Source organism: Heteronotia binoei, chromosome 1, assembly GCF_032191835.1.
Source record: "Heteronotia binoei isolate CCM8104 ecotype False Entrance Well chromosome 1, APGP_CSIRO_Hbin_v1, whole genome shotgun sequence".
Classification (NCBI taxonomy): Eukaryota; Metazoa; Chordata; class Lepidosauria; order Squamata; family Gekkonidae; genus Heteronotia; species Heteronotia binoei.
The window spans coordinates 208393450-208403124 of record NC_083223.1 but is presented as its reverse complement, the minus strand read 5'-3'; positions in this window follow the sequence as shown (position 1 = coordinate 208403124).

Below are 9675 nucleotides of genomic sequence, written 5' to 3'. Positions count from 1 at the left end.
TAAATCATTTCCTTCTCTCAGGAAAATATAAAAGGTGAATCTTCCAGGGAAGAGGGAATCCTGTGATCTATTGGAGTGAAGAAGTCCGCTACCAGTTTTTCCTAGTGACGCAACAGCTTAGAACAGTAGTTAACCTTTTGAGAGAAACTCATACAAAATTAACAATATAGCTCCTTCAAATTTGTATAAGTTAAGGAGAGACGTCTTCAGAGGGAGGGCTGGCTTTCAGTATTTCTTCTTCATCCGCCGCTGTTACTTCTATGGAAAGTGCCTTAAGCAACGCTCTGCCTGAGTCAATGTCCGCTGCTGTGTGTAAGTGGCCGTTTTTGTAAACCAATACGTCTGACGAAGGGCTCCATCTAAATCTAATGTTAGCCGCATGCAACTTAGAAACAAAAGGTCGTAGCTTTCTGCGTTTATCAAGTACTTCAGGAGGTAGGTCTAGCAAAGTTAGAATTTTTTTCCCTTTATACAGCAAAGCCCCATTTGATCTCACTTCCTTTAGAATAAAGTCCCGTGTTTTAGGAAGGACGAAATGCACCAGTACATCTCTAGGTCTCCCTCTCCTGGCCGACGCCATTGCTCCCAGCCTTTGTGCTTTGGCTATTGATAAAGTACTTCCCGCCTCCATTTTCAGTGCAGATTTTAGCCATTTTGAAATAAAAGAAACCAAGTCAGTGGAATTCTCCTCTCCCTCCTCCAGGCCTCGAAATTTTAGATTGGAAGCTCTAAAATGGTTTTCTAGTATAAGAATTTTGTTTTCCAGAATAGACTCCTTTCTTTTAAGAGCTTTCACCTCGTCTTGCAGTACAAGGGCTGCTTCAGCCGTTTGCTCCGCCATCTTGGTGGTAACGGAGAGCTCTTCTGTTATTTCTTGTACTTTAGACTGGATAGGTTTGAGGAAGGAGTCCAATGATTCATTAAAATAGCGGTGTATGTCAGCTTTTAGGAGATTTAGATCTCTTTTACTTATCGGGGCGTCTTCATTTTCTATGCTGGGGCTGGGAGGATTAACATTGCTAGCCGCCATATTTAGTACAGATCTGGTAACAGGCCTACTAACCTCTTCCACAGCGTCCACTTTGAAGAAGTCTAGTACCGATTTTTTTTCTCTCGGGATACTCTTCTTTTTAGTTTTGTTGTGTTGTCCCATCGAAAGCAGAGTTTATAATTGTGCCTGGTGACTCTAATATAGGCTATATAGGGGGAATGATCAGGAGCTCGATCAGACTGCGTCCACCATGTTCAAGCGACGCTCCGCCCCCCCCCCCATGCTCTTTAACTTGTTCATAAATGATTTAGAGTTGGGAGTGAGCAGTGAAGTGGCCAAGTTTGCAGATGACACTAAATTGTTCAGGGTGGTGAGAACCAGAGAGGATTGTGAGGAACTCCAAAGGGATCTGTTGAGGCTGGGTGAGTGGGCGTCAACGTGGCAGATGCGGTTCAATGTGGCCAAGTGCAAAGTAATGCACATTGGGGCCAAGAATCCCAGCTACAAATACAAGTTGATGGGGTGTGAACTGACAGACACTGAGCAAGAGAGAGATCTTGGGTTCGTGGTATATAACTCACTGAAAATGTCAAGACAGTGTGCGTTTGCAATAAAAAAGGCCAACGCCATGCTGGGAATTATTAGGAAGGGAATTGAAAACAAATCAGCCAGTATCATAATGCCCCTGTATAAATCGATGGTGCGGTCTCATTTGGAGTACTGTGTGCAGTTCTGGTCGCCGCACCTCAAAAAGGATATTATAGCATTGGAGAAAGTCCAGAAAAGGGCAACTAGAATGATTAAAGGGCTGGAACACTTTCCCTATGAAGAAAGGTTGAAACGCTTGGGACTCTTTAGCTTGGAGAAACGTCGACTGCGGGGGTGACATGATAGAGGTTTACAAGATTATGCATGGGATGGAGAAAGTAGAAAAAGAAGTACTTTTCTCCCTTTCTCACAATACAAGAACTCGTGGGCGTTCGATGAAATTGCTGAGCAGACAGGTTAAAATGGATAAAAGGAAGTACTTCTTCACCCAAAGGGTGATTAACATGTGGAATTCACTGCCACAGGAGGTGGTGGCGGCCACAAGCATAGCCACCTTCAAGAGGGGTTTAGATAAAAATATGGAGCAGAGGTCCATCAGTGGCTATTAGCCACAGTGTGTGTGTATATATAATTTTTTTTTTGCCACTGTGTGACACAGAGTGTTGGACTGGATGGGCCATTGGCCTGATCCAACATGGCTTCTCATGTTCTTATGATGTCTTGGGCATGTTTCTTCCTTCCTGATTGCATCCATCTATTACATTTCAAGCTATCCTTCCTTCTTGGTCCTGTCATCTCAGTTTTCCCTTGGTCAAACCCATCTATTGTATCATCTTATAAACATGATTGTCATCCTGTATTTCAGCTTGTCCAAGTAACCTTGCAAGTCATTTCCAATGGATGTTTCTTGCCTAGTATCTGGCTGTAGTTGTGTACTCAGAGCGCTTCCTTTCTTGCAGTTCCAAAGTGCGTAATTTTTTTTCTTTCAAGACAAAGTGGTCATCAGGAGCTGATCAAACCTTTGCTTTAAAATATTTTGGAGAACTTGATCCCTTCCAGTCCGGCTTCTGCCCTGGTCACAGGATGAAGATGTCTTGGTCACCCTCACAGATGACCCCAGAAGGCATTTGGATCAGTGCTGATGTTGCTTTTAAATCTATCAGCAGTGTTTGATATGATTGATTATGACCTAATGGCCCACCGCTTTGTCGACACTGGAGTTCAGGGGATTGCCTTAAAATGGTTCTCCTCCTTTTCCTGTGGTCGGGGATAAAGGGTGGCGCTTGGTGAGGTCATCTCCTTCCTAATTTTTTTTGTCAACTTTGCTGTAATATTCAATTGATTTTAGCAGTTTCATTAACTCAGCATAACCCATTTTAAATGCAGTATGGATTTGGATTTAGTACTATTACTTCCTTGTATGCTGTATCCTTTATATAAGGCCTTTTTGAGATGTTTGCACTCTGTATCAATGCTAGTTTTTCCTCTTTTTTTACATTGATATGCTTATAATTTCAAAAGTCATTTATGTCTGATTTCAGAATTTAATGCCTAAAAAAGTAAAAGACCAAAAAAAAATGCAATTGTATATGCTAGCAAAGTACACTACACATTTTGCAAATTGTTTAGCAGTTTTGAGATTCAAAGTGGTGGGATCGGGGGAGTTAGCTACATCATCTATCAGGAATCTGAGCTGAGTCCTTTTTGTTATCAGCTAGGTTAATGGTATCGTGGGTCATCCGCCAGCCAAACTGTCAGCCAAGCTATTGGTCAGCCTGGGGTGGTAGGGAAGAAGAAGAGGAGACAAGAGGATTTATTATACTACACATTGATTAAATTTGCACATCAGTCAGAGCAATAAGGACATATCCCTTCACTTAGGGGAGTCTGGTTGACAACCTCCAGAAGGGACCTGGAGATCTCCTGGAATTACAACTGATCTCTACACCAGAGAGGTCAGTTGCCCTGGAGAAAATGGCTGCTTTAGAGGGTGCACTATGGTAATATACCCTGTTGATTTCTCTCTGCCTTCCAAAGGCCTGCCCTCCTAGGCTGCACCCCCTAAATCTCTAGGAATTTTCCAACCAGAGATGGCAATCCTATTTAACAGTCAAAATTCTCCTGTTCTGGTATTATTGCCTTGAAGGGAAATGACAAGAGTTGATGTGGCTATGCCAATGTGTGAGGCTCAAGTAGGGTTGCCAGCCTCCTTGTGGTGACTGGAAATCTCCTGGGATTAGGGTTGCCAGGTCCAATTATCTGGTCGGCGAAGGGTCTCCCATAACTTCTGGGAGACCGGAAGTTATGTTGTACAACTTTCAATAAAACTGGAAGTGCCATCCTCAACATGATTATATCCGGAAGTGACATCATTATATCAGAGATTTTGGGAGTAACACTCTGGTTTTGGGGGTAAAACTCCATGGTAAATTTGTCCTCAAACCATAGAACTTTTGCTCAAAAAACGGAGTGTCACCCCCACATCCCAACATGATGACATCACTTCTGGGTGGCATAATCACGTTGGGGTCAGCACTTTAAGTTTTAATGGAAGTCACCTGAAAAATTGGTTGAGGACAGGATTTTCCCCTGCTGGCCAGCTGGCCACTAGCAGGCAAGAGCCTGCCTAACAGGGGATTCCCTGCCTCTAACGGGGGACTGGGAACCCGATCTGGGATTACAATTTATCTCCAGGCAAAAGAGTTCACCTGGAGAAAACAGCCACTTTGGAAGGTGGAATCTATGGCATTATTCCCCCTTGGAATCCCTCCCATCCCCAAACCTGCCCTCCTCAGGCTTCACCCTCAGAATCTTCTGATCTTTCCCAACCTAGAGCTGGCAACTCTTGGCCCAGGGCAATTACTCCAGTTGCCATGCCCCTTCCATTCCAAAAGCATTTTCACCTTCAAGCAATACAGAATTGATACTTGCTACCTTCTGATCATTAATGCCAAAGAAGCTGAAGATACCTTTGGCAAGATATGGTGTAAGGCTTCTAACATCCTGCTGGTGCCTGGAGTTCTCCTAGAATTACAAACAAGCTGGGGACTAAAAAGAACAGTTCCCATGGAAAAAATTGCAAATCTGGAAGATAGACTCTATGGCATCACACTCCATCCCATCCCCAAACTCCACCCTCCACAGACTTTGACCCCCAAATCTCCAGGAATTCAAATTTCCCTGCAGTGGTTGGCCACCTTAAATGTACAAGGTTTCAGCCTATATAGACATTCCAAGCCTGCTTAAAACTTCTACAAGCAAAGTTACAGTCCTCAGGTGCTGGTGAACATGAACATATGAAGCTGCCTTATACTGAATCAGACCCTCGGTCCATCAAAGTCAGTATTGTCTTCTCAGACTGGCAGAGGCTCTCCAGGGTCTCAAGCTGAGGATTTTCATGCCTACTTGCCTGGACCCTTTTTGGAGATGCCAGGGATTGAACCTGGGACCTTCTGCTTCCCAAGCAGATGCTCTACCACTGAGCCACCATCCCTCCCCTAAGGTGAGAGGTATAAAACAATACATTGTATATAATAAACATATATAATATAATAAACATATATAATATAATATATAATAAACATGGATTCCTACCTTAGTACCACAGTTTTGTCACGTTAATATATGCAGCTACTTTAAGGCTGTAAATAGGGTTGCCAGCCCCCAGGTGGAGCCTAGAGATCTCCCGCTTTTACAACTGATCTCCAGCTGGCAGAGATCAGTTCCCCTGGAGAAAATAGCCGCTTTCAGGGGTGGATTCTATGGCATTCTACCATGCTGAGGACCCTCCCCAAACCACACCCTCTCCTGGATGCACCCTCAAAGCCTCCAGGTATTTTCCAGCATACAACCCTAGCTGCGAGGCAGAAGTACTCAACAGTTAAAAGGCAGGGGTGGATTATCATTTTATCTGTATTCTGTATTCCAGTCAAGAGCTACAGCAGAGGCATGGCTTCATAGGTGACTTCCACAGTCACATAAGTTCCCAGGGTTTCATTATTGCTGCTTGAACTGCCAGTTTAGTACAGTAGCTTATGGGGTTCCACGTGTGTTGGGCTACCTTGCATTTCCCCTGTCCCAGATCCAACACAATGGCTGTTTTCCATCCCAGACCACAAAGTTGTTGTTGTTGTTTAAATGCTAATTGGTAAGTAATCATAATGGAGCCAAAACTGAGGGGAAGAGAACGATGTAAACTACTTTGGGTCCCCAAAGGCAGATACAGATGAAGTTAATTAAATTATTCATATTGATTTGCCAATTGTTGATAGAATCCCCAGGTCTGTTACTTGAGGTACAATTGTAATATTGCTTCTTTTTTTAATTTGAAACAAAATAATTCATCATAACTGCTATTCATTGATCCTGTACTACAGCTGCCAGCCTCTAGGTGGGGCCTGAAGATCTCCCACTTTCACAACTGATCTCCAGCTGGCAGAGATCAGCTCCCCTGGAGAAAGTGGCTGCTTTAAAGGGTGGACTCTATGGCATGCTACCATGCTGATGCTACTTTCCTCTACAAACCCTGCCCTCTTCCAGATCTACCCCCAAAATTTCCAGGTATTTTCCAACACAGACCTGGCAACTCTATCCTGCACTCACAAGATCACAAACTGGATTAGCTGTTCTAACTGTGCATTAAAAGACTGGTAGGAATCTTTTTTTTTTTTGCTACTCTTTAACTGCCTGCTCATAAGCAAGAAGGCTGATTAAAGCATATTAACAGTACACATAATGAGATCTTAAATATGTGGCACACAAATTCACAGCTTGTGATTCACCAAGCTGTATGCAGCCTACCTATCAGATATGGTGGCTCACTAGGGCCAAATAAACTATTGAGATGTTTGCTGAAGCTATAGGAATCAGGGGTTTGTCAAGGGGCAATACATTGCTGGTGTGGGCTGCCACAAGCTGGACATGCTTGATTTAGCACCAGTCTTTTCTCATTTAGCAGTGTACGATCATTCTCTCAAGTAATTAATTTGCAATCCCAGGAATCAACCCACAGGAGGTATAGAACTAATTATATAACATGAAATGAAAAATGTCAGGTTCAGAAATAAAAAAAAAATCAGAGCGCACAGGACCTTGCTTGAATGGAATGAGACAATTCTTCATAACTTTAGTTTTATTTGATTGATGTACAAACAATATCCTTCCTTTCCATAACACTTATAGCCAGAAATTTTATGGTGAAGGAGGACCATGAGAACACTGGGGAGTGGGGGGACACAGAGGACCATGAGAACACAGAGGGGGAGTCATTGAGCAGAGTTTAGTGATATCATGGGGTAGAACCTAGGGATGTCATATTAAATAGCTGTATTACTACTAGTACTCCTGCATGCCTCTAGGAATGAACCGCCTAGTATCTGTGTATGGTCATAATCATGGCTTGGAAGAAGAGACATGAAGGCCTGGAGGAAAAAACCAGGAACAATAATATTCGAGCACGTTTTTTGTGTCCCCCCCCCCCCAAGGTCCTCCATTTTTCCAAGCAAAAAAATTGGAAATTTGGGGGAGTACTGAAAAAAATCTGATGGCATATTCTGTCTTTTTTATAATTAGTTAAATCCTTTTAAAGACAAAGTGAGCATGCTGTAGATGTATAAAATACAAGATGCATTTCTACATCCAGAAGGACACCTGATCTTCATGAAAGCAAATATGCAGGACTTTCATAACTTCTGTGGCCCTATTGACCTGACTACTGTTTTGTGGTTGACCTTCTCCCTCAAACCACTATGACACATATACCCACAGATTGGGTATCCAGAAGCTTATTGGCTCTACCTTGGAGGAGGAAAAAAGATCAGAAGAAGGTGGGGCAAAAATTGCACCATCATTTCTGTAATATAATGGGTTCAACGCAAGGAAGAGATGAGGTGGTAGTCATCATAGCTCTTTTATTCTGTACAGCATGGTATCGGGCTGCACTCTAAGACTGAAGAACTGGGCCAAAGAGGCCAACTATATATGCATCAAGGTTCCCACACTAGGATGCCATTGGATCATTCAAACCAGCAGGGGGCCTGTGATTGGAACGGGACAGCAGGGATTTGGATCCTACTGTCCGTTGTTTCTGAGTCCCCAAGCACAGACCTAAAGGCTCCAATGAGCCAGGCAGAAACCCCATTACATTACAACAACATAAGTTCATATAAGCAACCAGGCCTGGCACTAAGGGTTCTTGCACCCCTAGGCCGAGGCCAGTTATGTCCTTGCGCATGGCCCAATGACGTCACCAGAAGTGACGTCATCAGACTGCGTGCACGCTCTGCAGAAGCTGCTCGGCCCTCCACTGTTTCAAAGGGAGTCGGCTGGCTCCCTTTGAAGCAGGGGCAGGCTGGCATGGTGAGACAGACAGACAGCAGCAGGAGTGAGGAGGTGGGCGGGGAGGAGACGGATGGGTGGGGTGAGACAGACCCGGACGGCAGTGGCTGCAGCGAGGCGAGCGCGGCAAGATGGACTGCAATGGGAGCAGGGAGGTGGGCGAGTGGGGGGGGGAGAGAAATGGTTACAGGTGCGGGGAGGCAGGCGGTGGGGAGACGGATAGGCAGGGTAAGATGGACGGCAGCGGGGAGGCTGCAGTGGGCACAGGGAGGTGGGTGGCAGCGGGAAGGCAGGCGGGCATGAGGGAGACAGACTGCAGCGGGCACGGGGGGCGGGGGGGAGAGGGGGCGCCCTTAGGCCAAGTGGTGCCTGAGACGGCTGCCTATTTGGCCTACTCCCACATGCCAGCCCTGTACACAACAATCTCAAAGAAAACTCTGGAAGTTTAATTAAGAATGAACCAAGAATTCTTTAACCAGTAGCTACAGAAGGAAGAAGACAGCACTTAGGTGGAAGTATGTCAAGCTATGCATTTATTATTACTGATGCTTTTTTTGTGAATTTCTGGAGATATGGGAGATGGAGCCTGAAGAGTATGGAATTTTAGGACAAGGGGGACTCAGCATGGTATAATGCCATAGAGTCCACCCTCCAGAGCAGCCATTTTCTCCAAACAAAGTGATTTCTGTAATCTGGAGATAATTTGAATTCTAGAAAATTTCCACACCATACCTGGAGGTTGGAAACTTTACCTATGGCTTAGGTCCAAGTTATTGCTGTGGATCCTCCAGGCTCTAGAGTGCCTTCTTAGGTGCCAGAGCTAGTCAGTTCTGCCTCAGATCCCTTCATCTCTGGAGAGAGAGGCCACCAATGAACTTTCTTTTTAAATTTACTTTTAGTATTTATTTTTATTGAATTATCATTAAATACATTCACACATAAATCATATTCCCTTACAAACAATAACCAGTAGTTAAAAGTCAGAGAACAGAAGTAGTTACTACACCTGTATTCCTTATACATTCAATTTCAATACTCAATTATACTTTAACATTTACTATTTCTTTCAAAATTAACCCATGTCTAATTTGGCTAATAAATTCTGCTTCCATCTTTCTTTATCCACTCATATAATTTAACCCATTTTTTTGTGGCTGATTGTTTTGATTTCCCGTTCAACATGGCCGTCAATATGTCAAGTTCTGCAACTTGCATAACTTTTTCTACTAATTCCTCCACATTCAGGATTTTTTTCCTGCCTCCAATCCCAATGAACTTTCTATGGTGGCTTCTGTGTCTACACTGAGGAAAAGGTGGATTTTAACACTATTCCTCTTCCTTGCTCAGCCCCTCTTCTTTGATTGCCTTCTCTGGATCCCTGTGCTGCCACCCGTGCCTTCCTGAGGTTTCCCTGGGTAAACATAGCTAAGTTTTCTGGCTGAACACAGCTCCTGGGAACCGACAGGTTATGTGCAGTAAATATGCTTAGTAAATCTCATCTGGGGTGGGGAGATATTAGCACAATCCCACACTGGTGGTGCCAGAATGTGCTATCTAGTTGTTGGCTTTTCCATTGTGTAGCTTGAAATATTATGAAAGCTTGTAAAACTAATCTGAGCAGAGACCATGGGGCACAAAAAACAGGAATGTAAGTGAAGACACATCTCACAAGCCATTTCCAAATATCAGAAAAGGTATAATCGGTAAGATCAGCATGAGAAAGCATATATCACTTTGTTTCACAGTGCCCGTTTTGTCAGGGAGGGAAAAAAGAATCAGTCTCCATGGCAATCAACGCA